An 8,162-nucleotide genomic window follows, 5' to 3' on the forward strand; every position below is an offset into this window, starting at 1 on the left:
TACCGAAGCAGAAAAACTGGGCCAGAAACCTCTTGCACCATTGACCAAGAGCCTGGAGAGCCCTGCAGCTGCGCAGGCAGTTTGAGACCAGCGCACTGGAAATGTAAGAAGGAATGTTGTGCCTTGTGCCAGGGAGGAGGTGGCCATTTACTGCGCTTTTTCAAAGTTATAAAATACATCAGCTGTACAGGAAATGTCTGTGATCTCAGGAATTTCATTTCTGTATTGAAATATATGGAACCTCGAGGTTTGTACACTATTTGTTTGTTTATTTGTTTTTGCTTTGTTTTGTTTATATGGGAAGGGGGTGCTGCATGTGCCAGAGCACACGAGTGAGGGTCAGAGGGTAACTTGTGGGATTAGGTACTGTCCTTCTGCCACATGGGTTCTGAGGGAGCTCGGGCTGTTGGGCAGGGCAGCTGGCCCCTACTCCTCACTGGTCCAGAGTTTTCTTAGTCTGTTCTGGCATATCTTAAAGCCAACTGATCATCATCTCTTGGCCATTTTCAAATTAGAAAGGCCCTTCTGTTCCTGGGCACAGTGGTGCATGCTGGGATGCCAGCTGGTGGAAGCGGGAGGACCCAGAGCTGTCTAAGTTACGTCTGTGGTGATATTTTGTTTGTGATCTAACAAATTAAGCTTGCCTGAAGATCAGAGGGTGGTGCTAGCCATAAAGGCCAGGCAGTGGTGGCACACACCTTTGATTCCAGCACCTGGGATCACATGCCTTTGATCCCAGCCCTAGGGAGGTGGAGACAGGAATATGAGGCGTGTGGAGACAGGATTCAGTAGAGGTAAGAAATCTCCCTAGTGGTTGGCTCCTTTACTTCTCTGATCTTCCAGCATTTACCCCGATATTTGAGTCTGGGATTTTATTATTAAGACCAATTAGAATTGGGTGTCACATACTTCTGTTGCTGTAGGAAAATCCCCGAGGAGCAGCTGAAGAAATGACAGGTTTATTTTGGCTCATGGCTCACGGACGCAGTCCATCATGGTGGAGAAGTCATGGCAGCTGAAGCAGAGAGATGAATTCCAGTGCTCAGCTCACTTCCTTTTTAATTTCAGCTCAGGACCCAGTCCATATAATGGTCCCACCTATGTTTAAAGTGGGTCCTTCACCTCAGTGGACCTCGTCTGGACCTGGAGTTACAGGCAATCGTGAGTCATCTGATGTCTACTGTGGAATAGTCCTTCTGTACACTGTGAAGATGTGTTGATCTCGTTAATAAAAAGCTGATTGGCTGATAGCTAAGCAGGATTTTCAGGGCAGAGAGGATGCTAAGAGGAAGGACAGTGGAGTTGGAGGAGTTGAGAGCCAGATGCAGAAGAAGCAACATGGGAAATTCTTAGAGGAGGTAAACCAGCCTCGGGACAGCAGATGCATTAATAAAAATGGATTAATTTAAGTTCTAAGAGCTGGCGGGAGACAAGCCTAAGCTATTGGCCAAGCATTTATAATTAATAATAAGTCTCTGTGTAGTTATTTGGGAGCTGTCCAGTGGTCCCAACAAAAAACTCTGCCTACAGATGTGGGTGCTAGCAACAAAACCAGCGCCAGTCCAGCTCTAGCATCCCTCAGTTCTTACCTTCTAATCTCTCTCTTTCCTGGCCCCTTGGACCTGACACTCAGAGCTGCTTTCCTACATTTCAGCCTCTCCCTTGGAAAACCCTCTAGGAATCCTTCACCCACAGGGCTGACCCTGGTTTCTCCTACAAAGCAGACCAAGGCAGCAGATACGGGGTAATTTGCTTTTGGGAGCCAAGAGGGAGTTTTTCTTCTTTTTCTTCTTCTTCTTCTTCTTCTTCTTCTTCTTCTTCTTCTTCTTCTTCTTCTTCTTCTTCTTCTTCTTCTTCTTCTTCTTCTTCTTCGCTGATAAGGGATGTTGTCTATCTCAGGCTCCTCTTGCAAACATCTGTGAAAGCTGAACAGGGTTGTGGCTCACTCAATCACATGCTTCATCAGAGAACAGGACCTGCCATTGGAAGCCTCAGCTTGGGAGCCTCTATTGTCTTTGATACTTTCTGACAAGATTAATACTATAAAAAATGCAGAGAGGGCAGGATTCTAGGTGTTCACAGTCTAGAAACTTTTAAAGGACAGCATGCCATAATTATCCCAATAAGTCCCAGCTGGGATAACCTTAGGCCTCCAAAATTACCAGTGATGATTTGAGTCTGAAGTGTCCCCACAGGCTCATGTTCTGAACATGTCCCCCAGCTGGTGACAATCTTTTGGAAACATGTAGAACTTTTAGGAGGTGGAGTCTGTGGAGGAAGTAGTCTGCTACTCTACTGTGCTGTACTCAGGTCCTGGTTCCAGCTCTGCTCCATTTCCTGGTTGGTCCTCATGAGAAGGCATCTGTCACACACTCCAGTCACTGCAACCAAGCTCTTTCCCCACCACGGCCAACTGAAACCCTCTGAAACTGTAAGCCAAAATAAATCTTTTTCTCCTTAAGTTGACCACAGCATGCAAAAGTAATTAACAGAGTTTTTTAGTACATGAGCCTCTTAGGCCAGGGTAGTCAGTTTGGGCCTCGGTATGATGTACCCAGCATCCAGGTACACAGCTCCCTCCCAAATACTGGCCCAGTTATACCTCAGGTTTCCCCAAGATTTAATCATGCCCTTGCAGGTGGTTCCGTGAGTAAGAATACTTGCTGGTCAAGCAAGAGGACCTGAGTTTAAACCTCCAAAACCCCAGAAAAACCAGTGTGGCCTTGTATACCTGAACCCCTAGGAAGTAGAGACAGGAAGCTGGCTAGTGCTTGTTGACCAGTAAGCTAGCTACAGACTCAGTGACAGACACCACCTCAAAAAAAAACAAAAAAACAAAAAAAAAAAAAAAACAGCACCAAGCCAGTGGAGAGCGACAGAGTAGATCCGACATCCTCTACTGGCCTTCATACATGTACATACATGTGTATGTGCATGCACACACCACATATAGACACAGGCTTGAAGAAAAATTAAAAAGAGGAAGTTTCAAAGCACCTTTCAGTTATATCCCTGAAGGAAATCACTGAGGAGCTGGGAATAGGCTGGAGAGATGGCTCAGCGGTTGAAAGCTGACTGCTCTTCCAGAGGACCTGGGTTCAGTTTCCCAGGGCCCACAACTGGCAGTTCACAACTGTCTATAACTTCAGTTCTAGGAAATCCAGCATTCTCACAGACATGCATGAAGGCAAAACACCAATGCACATAAAATGAAAATAAAATTAAAGAAAAAAAAGTCCTGGGATTATAGCTCAGTGATAGAGAGCTTGCTTAGGGTGTATGAGGGAGACTGTAGGTTCAATGACCAGCAGGCCAACAAAACAAACAGCGCTAGAAACTCACCTCTAGGCTTTCTGTCTACAGCATCCCATCGGCATCCAAACCACATTGCTTGCTGTGACTCAAACCCAGGGGAGGGTTTGAAAACAAGGAGAGCCCTAACCACCACCATGCCTCTTATTTTGATAAAGATGAAACAGACACAGAAGACCAAGACCTGGGCCGAAGACTGGGATGCTCAGCAAAGCCAGGTTAGCTTTTCTGGAGATGCAAGTAGGGTCCTTCAGGAGTCCTGAACACCTGGGGGGCATATTCACTATTACTGGAAAGCTACTACCAGGATGTAATGTTCTGAATTTCCACCCCTCTATTATAAATTGATTTTTCTGTCCTTGCCAAGTCCTTTCCATCCACTTCCTTTGTAGATGGTAACCTTGATGGCCCGATACTGCCTCCGGCTGCACACTCAGGGCTGCCTGCCTCTTAGACTCCTTTGTAAGGTTTAATGAACATTGAGGAAGGATGGGAAGAGAAGGTCAGAGCCAGTGACAAGACCTTGAATGGGAAAGTTACCCAGAGAGCCCCACAGAGGAGAGACTCAAGCCTTGCTCAGCAGAGCCGCTGACTCGGCCCTTCAGAGACTAAGCGCTGCCTTGCTTCCACCAATTAAAACCCCCTTGCCTTTTCCACGCTTGCACACTGGCTGAGACAGATGGCCCAATTTGCCAGCAACCAAGACCCAGCCCACCGGCTGAGCCGCCTCATTCACAACAGTGATGCCTCCCGGAGAAGATTCCCCTTCCCTTTGGATGCTGGAGCGATTGTTTGCAGCTGGCAGCTGTAATTACTTTTTACTGTAGGTGGGTAGCTGGTCCAAAAGCTAAACTCACAGGGCCGCTGATTTCTAAAGGGCTTTGAAACAAGTAATTTTCAGGCAGCCGGCACAGCATGTTTAATAAACTTTCCACGCAGGTCAATTGCTTTCTCTGTGGTGAAGAGCCACAGGCTAAGTGTGGATTCCTGGATGGGGATACTTTGGACCTGTAAGGTTGTTTTTCTCCAGCGTTCCTTTGTTTGCGAACAGGACCCGAGAAAATCATGTTTGCAGGTATTCATGGGCTTGTACGTAATTTGTTCTGGCTTGAATAAGGAGTATCCTCCATGGTTCCTTGTTGTGTGTTTGGTCCCCAGATGGCAATGTTATTTTGGGAGGTTCTGGAAACTTTAGCTTGAGGAAGTAGGTCACCAGGAGTATGTCCTTGGGGCGGTATGTTATCCCAGACCCCCTTTCTCCTGATCACCATGGAAAGTCTATACATCCCTGCTGTCATCATATTCTGCCCCCACCCCCACTCCCCCAGCCCTAAATCAACAGCTCAGGGACCGGAAGCCCTGAGATAATGATCCAAGACAAATGGTTTCTCCTTTAAGTTATTTTTATCAAATATTTGATCATAGCAACAATACATCTAACCCTGCATTGGCAATCTTTCTAGCTACCACCAAAAGGCAACTACAAGAAGGAAGGGTTTATTTGGGCTTGCAGTTTGAGGATACAGTACACCATGATGGGACAGTCTGGCAGCCAGGGTGGCCCTAGCTCTGACACCAGGAGCTCCATGCAGCTGGTCGCATTGCATATGTGGTCAAACAGCCGGCATGAACCCTGGCGCTCCAGGAGCACAATGCGGCTGGTTACATTGCATATGTAGTCAAACAGCCGCATGAACCCTGGTGCTCCCTTCTCTACCTCTTTTCTCTTTTACTTTAGCTTGGGATCCCTGCTGTGGGATAAATCACTCTTATGCAGGGTTGTTCTTCCATCCTCGGTGAAAGTTCTCTGGAAATGCTGTGTCGGGCATAGCAGGAGGTGTGTCTCCTAGGTGATTCCAAATCCGGGCAAATTGACGATGAAGAATCACCATTCCTGCAGAGAAGTTAAGGAAAGATTTCAATCCCGTAGATCTTTCAGTCTGAGTTTCTAACCAGGTTACTACTATTATAGTAAAATAATAATAATAATAATCTACTGTAGATTATTTTGCAACGAGTTCTCCAGGTGGGACTTCCAGAGTACAGGAAGAAACTACAAGAGTTGACGAATGGAGTCACATGGAACTAGAAGGCTCCTGTACAGTAAAGGGAACAAGTATAACGAAGGGACAACCTACAGAATGGAAGAAAATATTTACCAACCATAAACCTGGTAGGGAAATAATATCTAAAGTCTATAAAGAAGTCCAAAAATTAAACACCAAATCCAAATCGCCCACTCGATAAATGTGCTAATGAATTAGAGAGTTCTCAAAAGAAGAAATACAAATGAACAATACATATTTTTTAAAAATGTCCAATGAACTTAGCCATCAGAGAAATGCAAATGAAAACTTCATTAAGAGTCCATCCTACTCCAGTAAGAATGGTTATCATCAAGAAAGCAAATGACAACCCTGGAGAGCTGGCTCCGTGGGTGGTTAAGAACACTTGCTGCTCTCACTGAGGACCCAGGTTCAATTCCCTGCGCCCACATCGTGGCCCATCAAAGTCTGTAACTCCAGTGTCAGGGGACCTGACATGCTTTTCTGGCCTCCACAGCCACCAAGCCTGCGTGTAGTGTATAAACACACAGGCAGGCACAACACTAATACACATCGAACAAAATAAATAAGTATATCTAAAAAAAAATCATTAGAGAAAAATGCTGGTGAGGATGTGGGGGGAAAGGAATCCTTTCACTGTTGGAGGGTGTATAACCTGGTGCAGTCAGTATGGTGGAAATTAATATGAGTGCTTATTAAAATGCTGAAAATGGGGCCTGGAGAGGCAGCTCAGTTGGTGAAGTGCTCTCTGTACAAACGTGAGGACCAGAGTTCAAGTCCCAGTCCCCACATACAGACAAAGACAAACAAAAATGACAACAAACCCAGGCACTGTGGCAGGCACTTACAATCCCAGCAGGGATCAGAACTGAATTCATGGTCCTAGAGCCTTCATGTGGTAGAGAGAAAGCAAACTAAACTTTCAAATGAAATAGATGATCTTGCAATCAAATAAACAGCTACAGATTTATATTCCGACAAGGAAATCGCATGATTGCAGCCCTTCCCAAAGATCAGCTTCGGCTAACTCAAACTCTGCCCTTCTTTGAGCAGCTTGAACCTCACAGAACTCGTTTGGGAAGTATCTTTCCTACAGCAACTTCCTTTTGGGAACAGTTCCATTCCCATATCTTGGCACGGCAGAGTAGAAGACAGGGGCTAGAGAGATGGCTCAGCAGTTAAGAACACTGACCACTCTGGCTGCTTTTCCAAAGGACCTGGGTTCAATTCCTGGCACCACATGGCAGTTCACAGCTGTCTGTAACTCCAGTTTCAGGGGATGTGGCATCCTCACACAGACATACATGCAGGCAAAACCCCAATATACATTTTAAAAATCAATCAATTAATTAATTAAAAAAGAGTAGAAGGCATTTTGGGTATTAACATTTAATCAGCTAATGACAGAAAGACATTTGAAGAAGTCAGGATCTACTAGTCTATGGATTATTAAACACAGTCACAGAATAAAGGAGAAAAAAAAAGAACAAGACCAAATGTACATGACTCAGCAATTTTGAAACATGATCTAAGCAACTGGAAATAAACTCCAAAAACTTCTCAAATATGTGCTAAGTAAACTAGCAGAACCGGCACACAAAAGAATGTTTTTTTTTTTTTTTATGTATTCAACATTCTGCCTCCATGTATGCCCACACGCCAGAGGAGGGCGCCAGATCTCATTACAGATGGTTGTGAGCCACCATGTGGTTGCTGGGAATTGAACTCAGGAGCTCTGGAAGAGCAGCCAGTGTTCTTAACCACTGAGCCATCTCTCCAGGCCCAAAAGAATACTTTTAATTTTGACTAGGAGTTTAAAATATTGAAAATATTCATAAAAATTTTAAATACGTAACCGAAATAAATGGGACACTCTGGAGGTCATTGTCTTCTGCTGGGTGAAACGCTAAGACTTCACACAGCTTCCTGAAAGTAAATGACGTGGCTGGATCAGCCCTGGAGGAGAGGGCGGTCTAGAGGGCACGAATCTGCTTGTTAAGCCAGGAGATGATAAGGAAAAGGACAAGCCTCCCAGGAGCGAACAGGAGTGAAGTTAGCTCAGCCAGGATCTGCAGGTAGCAAATAGATTAGTTAATTAATTAAAAAGGGAGATATGGGTGAGTGGAGGCCGAGAGCTCCTATCGTTCAGTTCTCTTTGACTGGCATCCCCTGCTGAGGTCAGACGTAGACATAAGGATCCACAGCCCGTATTCGCATTACCAGTCCAAATATTACCTTCCACTGTGCTGTAATTCCATTCCAGCTCACAAGGGATCCAAACCTCCATGAATAATGAACGGGACTGAAAGCAATTCGCAAACCAGCGGCAACTGAATGTGGTCTAGTAAACATGACAGAACCAGCAGCTTTCGAGGGAACTCCCCTATTGGTCCCGGGAGGAGACGCCAGGGTCCATCAGCATCAATCCTTCGCAAGGGGGAGTGGAGGACTGGACTTGGAGCTCTGTGGTAGAGCACTTGCCTAGCGTGTCTAAGGCCCTGGGTATGATCCTGGGCACTGGGAAGAGGGACATTAAAAACAATCTCGCATACTCTAGTGTCTCAGATCATCTGAGCAAGAAAGAGACAAAATAATTGTACTTAAGTCTGGTTTGGTACCAAAGTATAATTGAGACAAATTCCAAAATTCACGTGGGAAATCACAATGGTTTATCCTTGACTCTTTTTTATTACAGTTTTTAAAATCACGTTTGTTTATTTATTTAATGCATGGGGATGGAGTTGGGTGAATGTGTATGTACCCAATGACAAGCCTGTTGTCAGA

The 8,162-nt window shown here is 45.2% G+C and overlaps 1 long non-coding RNA gene across 1 annotated transcript; it reads right to left on the reverse strand.

The window, feature by feature from the left end:
- Positions 1-4,831: 4,831 nt before the first annotated feature.
- On the reverse strand, positions 4,832-7,442 carry LOC126507286 (uncharacterized). The gene is made up of 2 exons (XR_007593472.1): positions 7,235-7,442; positions 4,832-5,206 (listed from the first exon to the last, which is right to left on the reverse strand). It is a non-coding gene; the product is annotated as an uncharacterized lncRNA (long non-coding RNA).
- Positions 7,443-8,162: the final 720 nt, after the last annotated feature.

Source organism: Alexandromys fortis, unplaced genomic scaffold (genome assembly GCF_014885135.2).
Source record: "Alexandromys fortis isolate MF-2015 unplaced genomic scaffold, M_Fortis_MF-2015_v1.1 scaffold_63, whole genome shotgun sequence".
Taxonomy (NCBI): Eukaryota; Metazoa; Chordata; class Mammalia; order Rodentia; family Cricetidae; genus Alexandromys; species Alexandromys fortis.